Consider the following 12,999-nt stretch of genomic DNA (forward strand, 5'->3'; position numbering starts at 1 on the left):
GTGTCCCCAATAAATTTTAAATACATGCCATTGGTGGCCAGTGGTTACCTAAAATAAATTAGTTTATACATTACCTGTCCCCGCCGATCGCCACCTAAAATAAAGTAAAAAATAAAAAACTACACCTATACTCACCTAAACACCTAATTCCCCGAAGCCATCGATCTCCTGTAATAAAATATAAAATAATAAACCACAACCTTATCCTTACCCCTCCGTAGTAGTGCACGAGTGTCCCACGATGATCTCCAGTTTAGAGCAGCCACATAGAATGTGACCGCTCTGAACCGCTGCCGCCGCTAGAATGATGGGGCCGTAAAGCAGCCCCGTCATTGCATAAGCGGGTTCGCCGGAGTTCAGGCAGCGCTGCTCCGGTCTGCTCCTTTACGGCCCTGCTGTACCGTTAGAAATTACCACGGTACAGCAGTGCCGTAAAGGAGGTCTCCGGAGCTGCGCTGACTGAATGCATTCCGGTGACCTCAGTCAGTGGCTCCTGCTGCCGGGAGCGGACGTGTTCCTGGCAGTTTAAGCTTACAGCAGCCATGCACAGCTGTCACCATCTCCAGATGTGACAGCTGTGCATGGGAGATCAGCGCAGGAACGTGGACAGGTAACTATTTTTTTTTAGTAAACTAAGAATTAAATAAAATGGTGTGTTTTATTTCAAATAAATTCTTTCTGGGTGTAGTGTGTGTTTTTTCTTTTTAACAATTTGTAGGTTAGTAATGGGGGTGTCTTATAGACGCCCATCATTACTAACCTGGGCTTCATGGCAGCTGGCGCTGACATGAACCCCAACTCTATTACCCCACTGCCACCGCACCAGGGCAGAGTGGAAGAGTGAGGCTAAGTGCCAGAATTGGCGCATCCTATGAATGCGCCATTTCTGGGGCGGCTGGCGTTTCTAGCCTGGGAGGGGGCCAATATTCATGGCACCCTTCCTGGGCTGTTAATATCAGCCCCCAGCTGTCTGCCTAGCCTTTGCTAGCCATTAAAATAGGGGGGACCCCACGTCATTTTTTTGGGGGGCTCTCCCATTTTAATAGCTAGTAAAGGCTAGGTATTCAGCTGGGGGCTGATATTAGTAGATTGGGAAGCTCCGTGGGTATTACCCCCTTCCCAGGCTTCAAACATCTGCCCCAGCTGTCTGCTTAACCTCCGCTAGAGATTAAAATTATGGGGGATCCCACGCCAATTTTTTTTTTAATAAATCCTTTATTTTAACACTAGAAATTCATGGCGGTCATGTCTAATATTGGCGTGACCCCATGAATTTCAGGCTTAGGGCCAGCTGATAATGCCAAGCTGGCCCTAACCCCTTTATTACCCAGTGAGCCACCGCACCAGGGCACTGGATGAGTTGGGTACAGCGCCAGAAGATGGCGCTTCTATGAATGCGCCATTTTCCGGGGTGGCTGCGGGCTGCAATTTGCAGCGGGGGGGGGGCAGAAAACTTGGGCCTCCCTGCGCTGCAGATTCCAGCCCAAATTCATGAAATAATTAAGAAAAAAAGGGCTTCCCTATATTGCTGTGTCCAACCAGGTACAAATAGGCAGCTGGTTGTTGGGGGCAGCCTGTTCCTGCCTGCTGTACCTGGCAGGACACAAATATAGTGCGAAGCCCCACATCAATTTTTTTTAAATTATTTCAGGAAATTCATGAAATAATTAAAAAAAAAATGATATGGTGCTTCACCCTATTTTTGTGTCCAGCCAGGTACAGCAGGCAGGAACGGGCTGCCCCCAACCACCAGCTGCCTATTTGTACTTGGCCGGACACAACAATATAGGGAAGCCCTTTTTTTCTTAATTATTTCATGAATGTCATGAAATAATTAAAAAAAAAAATACGTGGGGCTTCGCCCTATTTTTGTGTCCAGCCAGGTACAACTAGGCAGCTGGGGACTGGAATCTGCAGCGCAGGGAGGCCCAAGCTTTCTGGGCCCCACCCGCTACAAATTGCAGTCCGCAGCCACCCCGGAAAATGGTGCGTTCATAGAAGCGCCATCTTCTGGCGCTTTACCCAACTCATCCAGGGCCCTGGTGCAGTGGCTCATTGGGTAATAAAGGGGTTAGGGCAAGCTTGGCATTATCAGCTGGCCCTAAGCCCGAAATTCATGGGGTCACGCCAATATTAGACATGACCGCCATGAATTTCTAGTAAATATTTAAAAAAATACACAAACACCCAGAATAAAGTCCTTTAATTGAAATAAAGACACAATTCTTTATTGTTCTAAATTAAACCATACTTACCATCACGCCCATTCCAGCTGAAGCCAACGATCTCCTGCAATAAAAATAAAATAATAAACCAACATCATCCTTACCTTTCGATGGTTCCCAGGACAGCTCCAGCTCTGCTACATCGAGATGACAGGCTGGACCGCATCAGAAAGCTGCCATCCAGCCTGTCATCCCGCAGACACTGAGAAGCGCAGGCATGCTTGCGCTCCTTAGTGTCAGGCTGTGATGGCATCCCGATGAGCCGAGTCTCTCACGCTCACCGCATGCGCAGGAGAATTCTCCCACGCTGTCAGTGACGTGCATGAGGTGAGCTGAGTTCATTGTCAGCTCATCTGGATGCCGTAACAGCCTGACACTGAGGAGCGCAAGCATGCCTGCGCTTCTCAGTGTCTGCGGGATGACAGGCTGGATGGCAGCTTTCCGATGCGGTCCAGCCTGTCATCTCGATGTAGCAGAGCTGAAGCTGTCCTGGGAACCATGGGAAGGTAAGGATGATGTTGGTTTATTATTTTATTTTTATTGCAGGAGATCGTTGGCTTCAGCTGGAATGGGTGTGATGGTAAGTATGGTTTAATTTAGAACAATAAAGAATTGTGTCTTTATTTCAATTAAAGGACTTTATTCTGGGTGTTTGTAGTTTTTTTTTAACTTTGACTATGGGGTTAGTAATGGGGGTGTCTTATAGACGCCTCTCCATTACTAACCTGGGCTTGATGTCAGCTGGCATTATAAGCTGACATCAACCCCAACCCTATTACCCCACTGCCACCGCTACAGGGCAGTGGGAAGAGCGAGGCTAAGTGCCAGAATTGGCGCATCCTATGGATGTGCCATTTCTGGGGCGGCTGACGGCTGGTGTTTCTAGCCTGGGAGGGGGCCAATATTCATGGCACCCTTCCTGGGCTATTAATATCAGCTCCCAGCTGTCTGCCTAGCTTTTGCTAGCTATTAAAATAGGGGGGACCCCACATAATTTTTTTGTCGGGGGTCCCCCATTTTAATAGCTAGTAAAGGCTAGGTATTCAGCTGGGGGCTGATATTAGTAGCTTGGGAAGCTCCGTGGGTATTACCCTCTTCCCAGGCTTCAAACATCTGCCCCAGCTGTCTGCTTAACCTCCGCTAGAGACTAAAATTACGGGGAACCCCACGCCAATTTTTTTTTTAATAAATCCTTTATTTTAACACTAAATGACAAGTATAGTAACCAACACTATCACTGTACTTATTATATATGTGACTGACATGTTTCTATCTATCTAATCTATGCGTGATGCTCTATTCTTTCTGTTGTAAATTGTCGGGTACCGCTGGTGAATTGCCGGCTGGCTTTTTTAAAGAGACGGTGCATGAAAACACTAATAATTTTTAAAATAAATCCTTTACACTAAATGACAAGTACAGTAAGCAACACTGTCACTGTACTTCATATATATGTGACTGACATGTGTCTATCTATCTAATCTATGTGTGAAGCTCTATTCTTTCTGTTCTAAATTGTCGGGTTCCGGTGTATGCCGCTGCTGAATTGCCGGCTTTTCATGTTTCACTGTGAGCACTGTTCCCATCGATTTGGGCAACCACCTCCCCCAATACATTCTACATTATTGTTAGTTGTTTTTCTTCATGTAGAATTAACCTACAAGGAAAGAAAGGGTTTATTTTCATTCCGATATTTGTGTCCCATTGACTTGCATTGGTTTCCGGTATCGGAATCGGCGATATCCTATACTTTTTGGATATCGAAAACCAAGCAATGTGAACTGAGGTCTAAGATGGTAGACATGCATGAGATATATTTTTTGTCTTCTGTAGGTTTTGCTTCTTTTTGCTAGTGTGAACATGCTCCTATTTCTTGCATGTCTACCATCTTAGACCTCAGTTCACATTGCTTGGTTTTCTGTCTTGTTTGCATTCTGTGCAATTTAAGGGTGTGGCATCCCCTTTGTTGAGCTGATTAGTATATGTGTAGCTTACCACGGGCCTAGGTGGTCTGGAGTTGGGACCCGGTCCTATTTGTCTACCCTTTTATATGCATTACTTCAACTTTGATATACAGTAAGGTTTTTAATATAGACAGTATAGGTACCGTTCCAATTTAGGGTCACCTTGCCGCTGGTGGGACGGCTTGTATACTTTTTTTGATCAAAAATAGTTCACTAAGTACCCTATATTTATTATGCAACTTTGCTTTACATTTATATATAATGATGGTAGGGTATGAGATATATTTTTTGTCTTCTGTAGGTTTTGCTTCTTTTTGCTAGTGTGAACATACTCCTATTTCTTGTATGTCTACCATCTTAGACCTCAGTTCACATTGCTTGGTTTTCTGTCTTGTTTGCATTCTGTGCAATTTAAGGGTGTGGCATCCCCTTTGTTGAGCTGATTAGTATATGTGTAGCTTACCACGGGCCTTGGTGGTCTGGAGTTGGGACCCGGTCCTATTTGTCTACCCTTTTATATCCATTACTTCAACTTTGATATACAGTAAGGTTTTTAATATAGACAGTATAGGTACTGTCCCAATTTAGGGTCACCTTGCCGCTGGTGGGACGGCTTGTATACTTTTTTTGATCAAAAATAGTTCACTAAGTACCCTATATTTATTATGCAACTTTGCTTTACATTTATATATAATGATGGTAGGGTATGAGATATATTTTTTGTCTTCTGTAGGTTTTGCTTCTTTTTGCTAGTGTGAACATGCTCCTATTTCTTGCATGTCTACCATCTTAGACCTCAGTTCACATTGCTTGGTTTTCTGTCTTGTTTGCATTCTGTGCAATTTAAGGGTGTGGCATCCCCTTTGTTGAGCTGATTAGTATATGTGTAGCTTACCACGGGCCTAGGTGGTCTGGAGTTGGGACCCGGTCCTATTTGTCTACCCTTTTATATGCATTACTTCAACTTTGATATACAGTAAGGTTTTTAATATAGACAGTATAGGTACCGTCCCAATTTAGGGTCACCTTGCCGCTGGTGGGACGGCTTGTATACTTTTTTTTGATCAAAAATAGTTCACTAAGTACCCTATATTTATTATGCAACTTTGCTTTACTTTTTGGGTATCGGCCTGATCCAATCCGATCCGATATTTTCTGATATCGGAAGGTATCGCTCAACACTAGTAAGGAGGTGATATCGAGTCCAGAGAGGTAGATCTGTGTATCATCAGCATAGAGGTGATAATGAAAGCCATGAGAATCTACGAGCTGTCCCAGACCTAAGGTGTAGATGGAGAAGAGCAGGGGTCCTAGAACTGAACCTTGGGGGACACCGACAGATAGGGGGTGAGATGAGGAGGTGGTGTGTGAGTGGAAGACACTGAATGTCCTGTCTGTTAGGTATCAGGAGATCCAGGATAGGGCAAAGTCTGTGATGCCGAGAGATGAGAGAGTTTGTAGTAGGAGGGAATGGTCCACTGTGTCGAAGGCAGATGACAGGTCTAGGAGTAGTGTCGCTTAGATTTGGCGGTTAGTAGGTCGTTGGTGACTTTAGTCAGTGCAGTTTCAGTAGAATGGTGCGGTCGGAAACCAGATTGTAGGCAGTTGAAGAGGGAGTAGGAGGAGAGGAGGGAGGACAGCTCAGAATGGACGTGTTGTTCCAGTAGTTTTGAGGCATAGGGGAGAAGTGATAAGGGGTCGATAGCTAGTCAGAGAGGATGGGTCAAGGGAGGGCTTTTTGAGGATGGGTGTGATCAAGGCATGTTTGAAGCATTAGGGGAAGACACTAGTTGTTAGTTACAGATTGAAGAGGTGGGCTAGGGGTGAGATGAAGATAGTGGTAAGGTTTGGGATGAGGTGGGAGGGGATTGGGTCAAGTTTACAGGTAGTGAGGTGTGATTTGGAGAGTAAAGAGGAAAGTTGATCTTCTGTAATGATGGAGAAGGTGATTTTGGAGGAGGAGGGTTGAGTAGGTGTCGGGAGGGACTGTGGGGGCTTTAGGCAAAAGCTTTGTCTGATGGTGTCAATCTTCTGCTTGAAGAATGAGGCAAAGTCTTCGGCTGAAATAAGCGGAGAGGGAGGAGGCACTGGAGGACGGAGGAGAGAATTGAAGGTGTTGAACAGTTGTTTGGGATTGTGAGACAGGGAGGATATGAGAGATGCGAAGTATGTTTGTTTTGCTGCAGTGAGTGTGGACTTGAAGGTAGTGAGGGACTGTTTGAATGCGATGAAGTGCTCATTGGAGTGGGACCTTTTCCATCTATGCCCAGCAAACCTGGAGGCCCCTCGCAGTTCTTTAGTTAGGCTGGTGTGCCAGGGTTGTCTGTTGATTATGCGAGCTTTGGTATGTGTGAGGGGGGTGACCGAATTGAGAGCTGCAGCTGTTGTGGTGTTGTATAAAGTGGCAGCAACATCTGCATCATGTAAGGAACTAATGTCTGTAAGAGGGAGAAGGGATTCAGAGAGTGAGTGTAGGTCAAGGTGTTTGAGATTTCTGCAAGGGTATGCAAGTTTGTGGAGTGGGGATTGTTTCCTTGGAGAGGAGAGGGTAGAGAATGTAAGTAGGTTGTGGTCAGAGAGAGGGAGAGGTGAGTTGGAGAGGTTAGATAGAAAACAGAGGCGGGTGAAGATGAGGTCCAGTGTGTGGCTGTCTTTGTGGGTGGGTGTGGAAGACCACTGAGTAAGACCGAAGGAGGAAGTGAGGGATAGAAGCTTAGAGGCAGCTAAAATCACCCATGAGGATAGTGGGGATGTCAACGGAGAGGAAATGAAGTAGCCAAGTGGTGAAGTGGTCAAAGAAAGTGGTAGTTGATCCTGGGGGGGGATCGGTAAATGACAGCCAGTTGGAGGTTGGAGGGGGAGTAGATGCGCACGCAGTGCACTTCAAAAGAGGGGAGAGTAATTGAGGGCGGCAGTGGGATGTGGGTGAAGGAGCAGTTATCTGAGAAGAGGAAACCTATTCCTCCTCCGTGCTTGCCGATGGGGCGGGGGTATGGGAGAGGTGGAATCCGCCGTACGAAAGTGCAGCAGGAGAGGCCGTGTCAGAGGGGGTGAGCCAGGTTTCAGTGATGCTGAGGAAGGAAAGCTTGTTAGTGATGAAGAGGTCATGAATGTAGGAAAGTTTGTTGCAGACGGAGCGAGCGTTCCATAGAGCTACTGTTAAAGGGACAGGGGAAGCGGGGGCTGGGCAGATGGGTATAAGGTTAGAAGGGTTACGAGAGTTTGGGATAGATTGTGGGTAGGAGGTAGAAGTGATTGTAGGGATGTGGTGAGGAGGGCCGGGATATGGAGAGATGTCGCCGGCAGTGAGGAGGAGCAGAGAAAGCGTTAGTAGGTGGGAGCAGGAGAGGGCATGAGGTGGCTGTCTATGTTTGGAGACAAAGGTTTGAATGTTGAGGAATAGCTCTGAGGAGGAGGTGAGATGGGTGGGGAGAATGGAGGGAGAGATGAAGAGTTCATTACTAGGTATAGAGATTAGGGGTGGTTGTAAGAAGTGAAGGATTAAGGGGGTGAGAGTGAAAACAAACACAAACATTGTTTAGGCTGTGTGCAAAAACGCTGCAGAAACGCTTAAAAAACACATGGTAGAAGGCCTGCTATGGTCCCCAATGATAATCCGCATGTGCTCTGCACATGCTGCGGAAATTTCCGCTGCGGATTAGCATTGCGGAAAAAAACGCAGCACTACCAATTATTTTGCGGAAGTGCTGTGTTTTCGCCGCCATTGACTTGCATTGAAACGCATGGATTACGCATCACTGCATATGTAGATGTGCATTCCACGCGTTTCAATGTGCGGATGGTACCCGAGTCTAGAGGACAGGAGACTCTCCTCCAGACCCAGGTACCATAGAACCTGTGAAAAAAAGAATAAAATAAAAAATAAATGTTATATTTACCTTCTGATGGCCCCCGCTGCGCTCGTTCTCCCTTGCCGGCAGATCGCAGTGGACTGAAGAACCTGCGCTGATGTCATAGTCATGTGACGGCAGGTCCTTCAGTGCAGTGTACCGTGATCTTCCGGCAGCCAGGATGGAGCGAATCAAGACTCCGGGGGCCATCGGAAGGTAAGTATAGATTTATTTTTTTATTTTTAAACATTCTTTACGGTCACAGTATATAAACCCATACCGTTTGCATAGATTTATATAGTGTGATCAAGTTGACAAGAACTTTCCAAGTGATGCTAAAATCGCTTGGAAAGCACTTGTCAACCCACATGCGGAAATGCAGTGAAGAACGGTTCACATCCGCATGTCCCTGGCGGAAAAATGCATGTACAATCCGCATGTGTTTTTTTTTGCCAGGGAGATGCAGAAACGCTCAGGAAAAATCCGGAGCATTTCTGCATCGTGGGCACATAGCCTTACTGTGACTTAGTATCCAGTTACCTTCAGTTCACTTCAAGTTCAATTCAGGATTATTTCATATTTCTCACACTTAAGCAATGGGAAACTTAAGGTGATGGACACAGACTAAAGTCTAACAGACTCCTGGCCCACAATATATTTGTAACAGAATGCATTCAGCTGTGAACCAGAGGGTAGTGGTCTGTGCTCATCTTGATCAGCTGATTAAGGCTGAACCAGATGCTGGATAGTCAAAGGCTAAGTAAATAAGATCATAAATGAAAGTGGGGGGTAGCTGGTGTAACTTTAAGAACATACTATTAGTAAATAGGAGCAGAGAGATATAGAGAAGTCTGCATGGAAGTCAGGATAGGAAAGCTGAGTCACGTACCATTAGTAAATAGGAGCAGAGAGGTATAGAGAAGTCTGCATGGAAGTCAGGTTGAGAAAGCTGAGTCACGTACCATTAGTAAATAGGAGCAGAGAGGTATAGAAAATTCTGCATGGAAGTCAGGATGGGAAAGCTGAGTCACATTAGTAACTAGGAGCAGAGAAGTATAGAGAAGTCAGCATTGGAAGTCAGGATGGGAAAGCTGAGTCAGATACCATTAGTAAATAGGAACAGAGATGTATAGAGAAGTCTGCATAGAAGTCAGGATGGGAAAGCTGAGTCACGTACCATTAGTAAATAGTAGCAGAGAGGTATAGAGAAGTGTGCATGGAAGTCAGGATGGGAAAGATGAGTCACATACCTGTAAGAGGAATGGATAAACAGAGATGCTGATTAGAGTGCGGTGGTGGCAGGTAAGGTACAGTCTGCATGCGTCATATTATTCAGGATTAATTCATATTTCTCACACTTAAGCAATGGGACACTTAAGGTGATGGATACAGACTTCATCAATTTTACCACACACGGAACGACATAAAATGCCCCGAAAAAAACAATCCCTGAATTGTTGGTTTCTTTTTATACTGCCTCCCAAAAATCAGAATTGAAAGAGATCTAAACATGTCACGAAAATGGTACCAATAAAAACGTCAACTTGTCCCGCAAAAAACAAGCCCTTACACGAATCTGTCGGTCGAAATATGGAAAAATGATAGCTATCAAAATATGGCGATGCAATAACTAGTCTTTGCACAAAAAGTGTCTCTTAGTGTGTGACAGCTTCCAAACATAATATCCCGATATGAATCTGGTATCGTTGTAATCGCACCGAGCCGAAGAATAAAGTTGTCTAATCAGTTATACCGCACAAGGAACGGTGTAAAAAAATAAATTCTAGGATTAGAGTTACGGTTAGGATTAGGGTTGTGTTAGGGTAAGGATTTTGCTAGGTTTAGGGTTGTGTTAGGGTTGTGTTAGGGTTAGGGTTGTGTTGGGGTTAAGATTAGGGTTACAGTTAGGATTAGGGTTGTGTTACGGTTAGAGTTGTATTAGGGTTGGGGTTAGGGTTGTGTTAAAGTTGTGTTGGGGTTGGGATCTTTTCAAAAGTAAAGAAAAAAAAATGATGATGATATGGCGACTAGTGTTGAGCACAAGTGCTCACTACTTGAGTTTGCATCGGGTGCTCGGGAATGCACCGAGTATCGCGGGTGCTCGAGTGACAAGCTCGAGTCTCCGCCTCATATGTTTTGCGACTATTATACAGCCAAAAAAAACACGCAGGGATTGCCTGCCATGCAATCCCCGCATGTTCTTTTTGGGGGTGTCTATCAACCGTGAAACATGAGGGGCGGAGACTCGAGCATGTCACTCAAGCACCCGCGATACTTGGTGCATACTCGAGTACCCGATGTAAACTCAAGTAGCAAGCACTTGCGCTCAAGACTAATGACAACATATTCAATATAATGACCTAATGTTATCAAATTCGGTGTCGTAACTCTGGGTTCAAAATGTTCACTATACCCCTTGATGGGTCCAGTTTCCAAAATGGGGTCACTTGTGGGGGGTTTCCACTGTTTAGGCGCATCAGGGGCTCTCCAAATGATACATTGTGTCCGTTCTCGATTCCAGACAATTTTGCGTTCAAAAAGTCATACGGTGCTCCTTCCCTTCTGAACCCTGCCATGCGCCCAAACACTGTTTTTTACCGACATATGGAGTATTGGTGTACTCAAGAGAAATTGTACAACAATGTTTGTGGTCCATTTTCTCCTCTTACCCTTGTGAAAATAAAACATTTGGGGCTAAAAGATCATTTTTGTGGAAAAAGTTGGATTTTTTTATTTTAACAGCTCTACGTTCTAAACATCTGTGAAGCACCTGGGAGTTCAAGGTGCTCACCACACATCTAGATAAGTTCCTTGATGGGTCTAATTTCCAAAATCGGGTCACTTGTTGGGGGTTTATACTGTTTAGGCACATCAGGGGCTCCCCAAACGTGAAATGGCGTCCGCTAATTATGCCAGCAAATCTTACATTCAATAAGGCAAATGGCACTCCTTCCCTTCCAAACAATGCCGTGCGCCCAAACAGTGGTTTTCCCCCACATATTGGGTATTGGCTTACTCAGGAGAAATTGCACAAAAAATGGTTTGGTGCAATTTCTCCTGTTAACGTTATGAAATCACAAAATTTGGGGCTGAAAACATTTTTGTGGGAAAAATTTGAAATTTTTATTTTTACGGCTCAGTGTTATAAACTTCTGTGAAGCACCTGGGAGTTCAGGGTGCTAACCACACATCTAGATAAATTCCCTGAGGGGTCTAGTTTCCAAAATGGTGTAACTTGTGGGGGGTTTCCACTGTTTAGGCACATCAGGGGCTCCCCAAACGCGACATGGCGTCCGCTAATTATTCAAGCAAATTTTACATTCAAAAAGTTTAATGGCGCTCCTTCCCTTCCAATCCATGCCATGTGCCCAAACAGTGGTTTTCCCCCAAATATGGTGTATCGGCATGCTCATGAGAAATTACACAACAAATTTTGTGGTCCATTTTTTCCTGTAACCCTTGCAAAAATAAAAAAATTGAGTCTAAAGTAACATTTTTGTGAACAAAAAGTTAAATGTTCATTGTTTTCTTTTACATTCCAAAAATTCCTGTGAAGCACCTGAAGGGTTAATAAACTTCTTGAATGCAACACACATTGAGGACAAGTAGAGTGTGACCGGCCCCACACTACACATTGAGGGCAGGTGGAGAGTGACAGCCCTCTCATAACACATTGAGGGCAGGTATAGAGTGACAAACCCATGGAGCGCAAGTAGAGAGTGACAGATTATATATGGAGGGCATATAGAGTGTGCCAAATCCCACAGTACACATGGAGGACAGATAGAGAGTGATATACCCCACAATATACATGCAGGGCTTGTAGAGAGTAACAAACACCACACTATATTTGGAGGGCAGGAAGATAGTGACAAGACTCAGGTCATTAAAATATGCAGCGGCAGGAGTCAGTAGAATTTTATTGCAGGTTGCTGCATGGGATGGCACACAGAAAAGGACAAAAATTCAAAAAACATCACAGAAAGAAACCAGCCTTACCAACACCAGGTCAGATTAGCAATGCACTATCAGAATCCAGCAGACCCCATGATAAAGGCTGGGGCAGCACAGGTGCAAAATACTGATGCAGACAGCTACTTGCAAACCTACTAATTTATGGAGGGAGTGGCTGTGTAGTATTAAAAATGCACTCAGATGAAGCTTGCATAAGATGACAGTCATACAGATATTTCTGATGCACGGTGTCTGGCTTACAGCATATTGATGCCCACACTGTTAGAACCCTCCTGTTTGTTTTTTCCATCTTGTGTTTTGCGGTCACGTGACCATCTGCCTTTATATTCCAGCTCCGCCCTTTTGGCTTTGCTGGACTTCAGTGTTTGACTGTTTCTCTAGCCAGGTGCTTCTGTACCTTTCTCTGTCAGTTCGCTTGGTCCTTCTGGGACCTCTAGTACCTTTTTGTCAGTTTGTCTTTTTGTGTTCCACAACTACTTCTCTGCTTAGGAGGTGTCCCATTTTTTTGTCCCAGTCCTTAGTTCTTTTAGGGACCCCTCCCTTTATGCTATAGGTCTTCGTTCAGACTAGCCGAGGACTAAGGCGGGTCTATTCGCTAGGAACAGGCAGCCCGCTACATCGTAGGGATTCAGCTTAGTCTTACTGTAGGGACAGCTTTCCCCTATCTTTCCTTAGTTCATGTTGCAGATCATAACACATACTATTAGATCAGGCAGGCTGCCCAGCATTATATAAGTGCACCTCACAAGACAGATGCCTCAATTCACCCAACCAACACTAAAGGGGCTGGCTGCTTCCTGCAAAATGGAAAATGTGCATTAAAAAAGATTATAATGTATAAAATAAATACATTATATGAGGTATTGGTCGATATTTTGGCCAAAATATGTAAATTTGCAACCCATGTCAATGGTCCTCACAGTTGCAAATCCTAACACTAAAATTAAAAATGGTTCACAGAAAAGGACAAGAATTCATAAAACT

Source organism: Phyllobates terribilis, unplaced genomic scaffold (genome assembly GCF_046119375.1).
Source record: "Phyllobates terribilis strain yellow unplaced genomic scaffold, ASM4611937v1 Scaffold_3__8_contigs__length_932513732, whole genome shotgun sequence".
Classification (NCBI taxonomy): Eukaryota; Metazoa; Chordata; class Amphibia; order Anura; family Dendrobatidae; genus Phyllobates; species Phyllobates terribilis.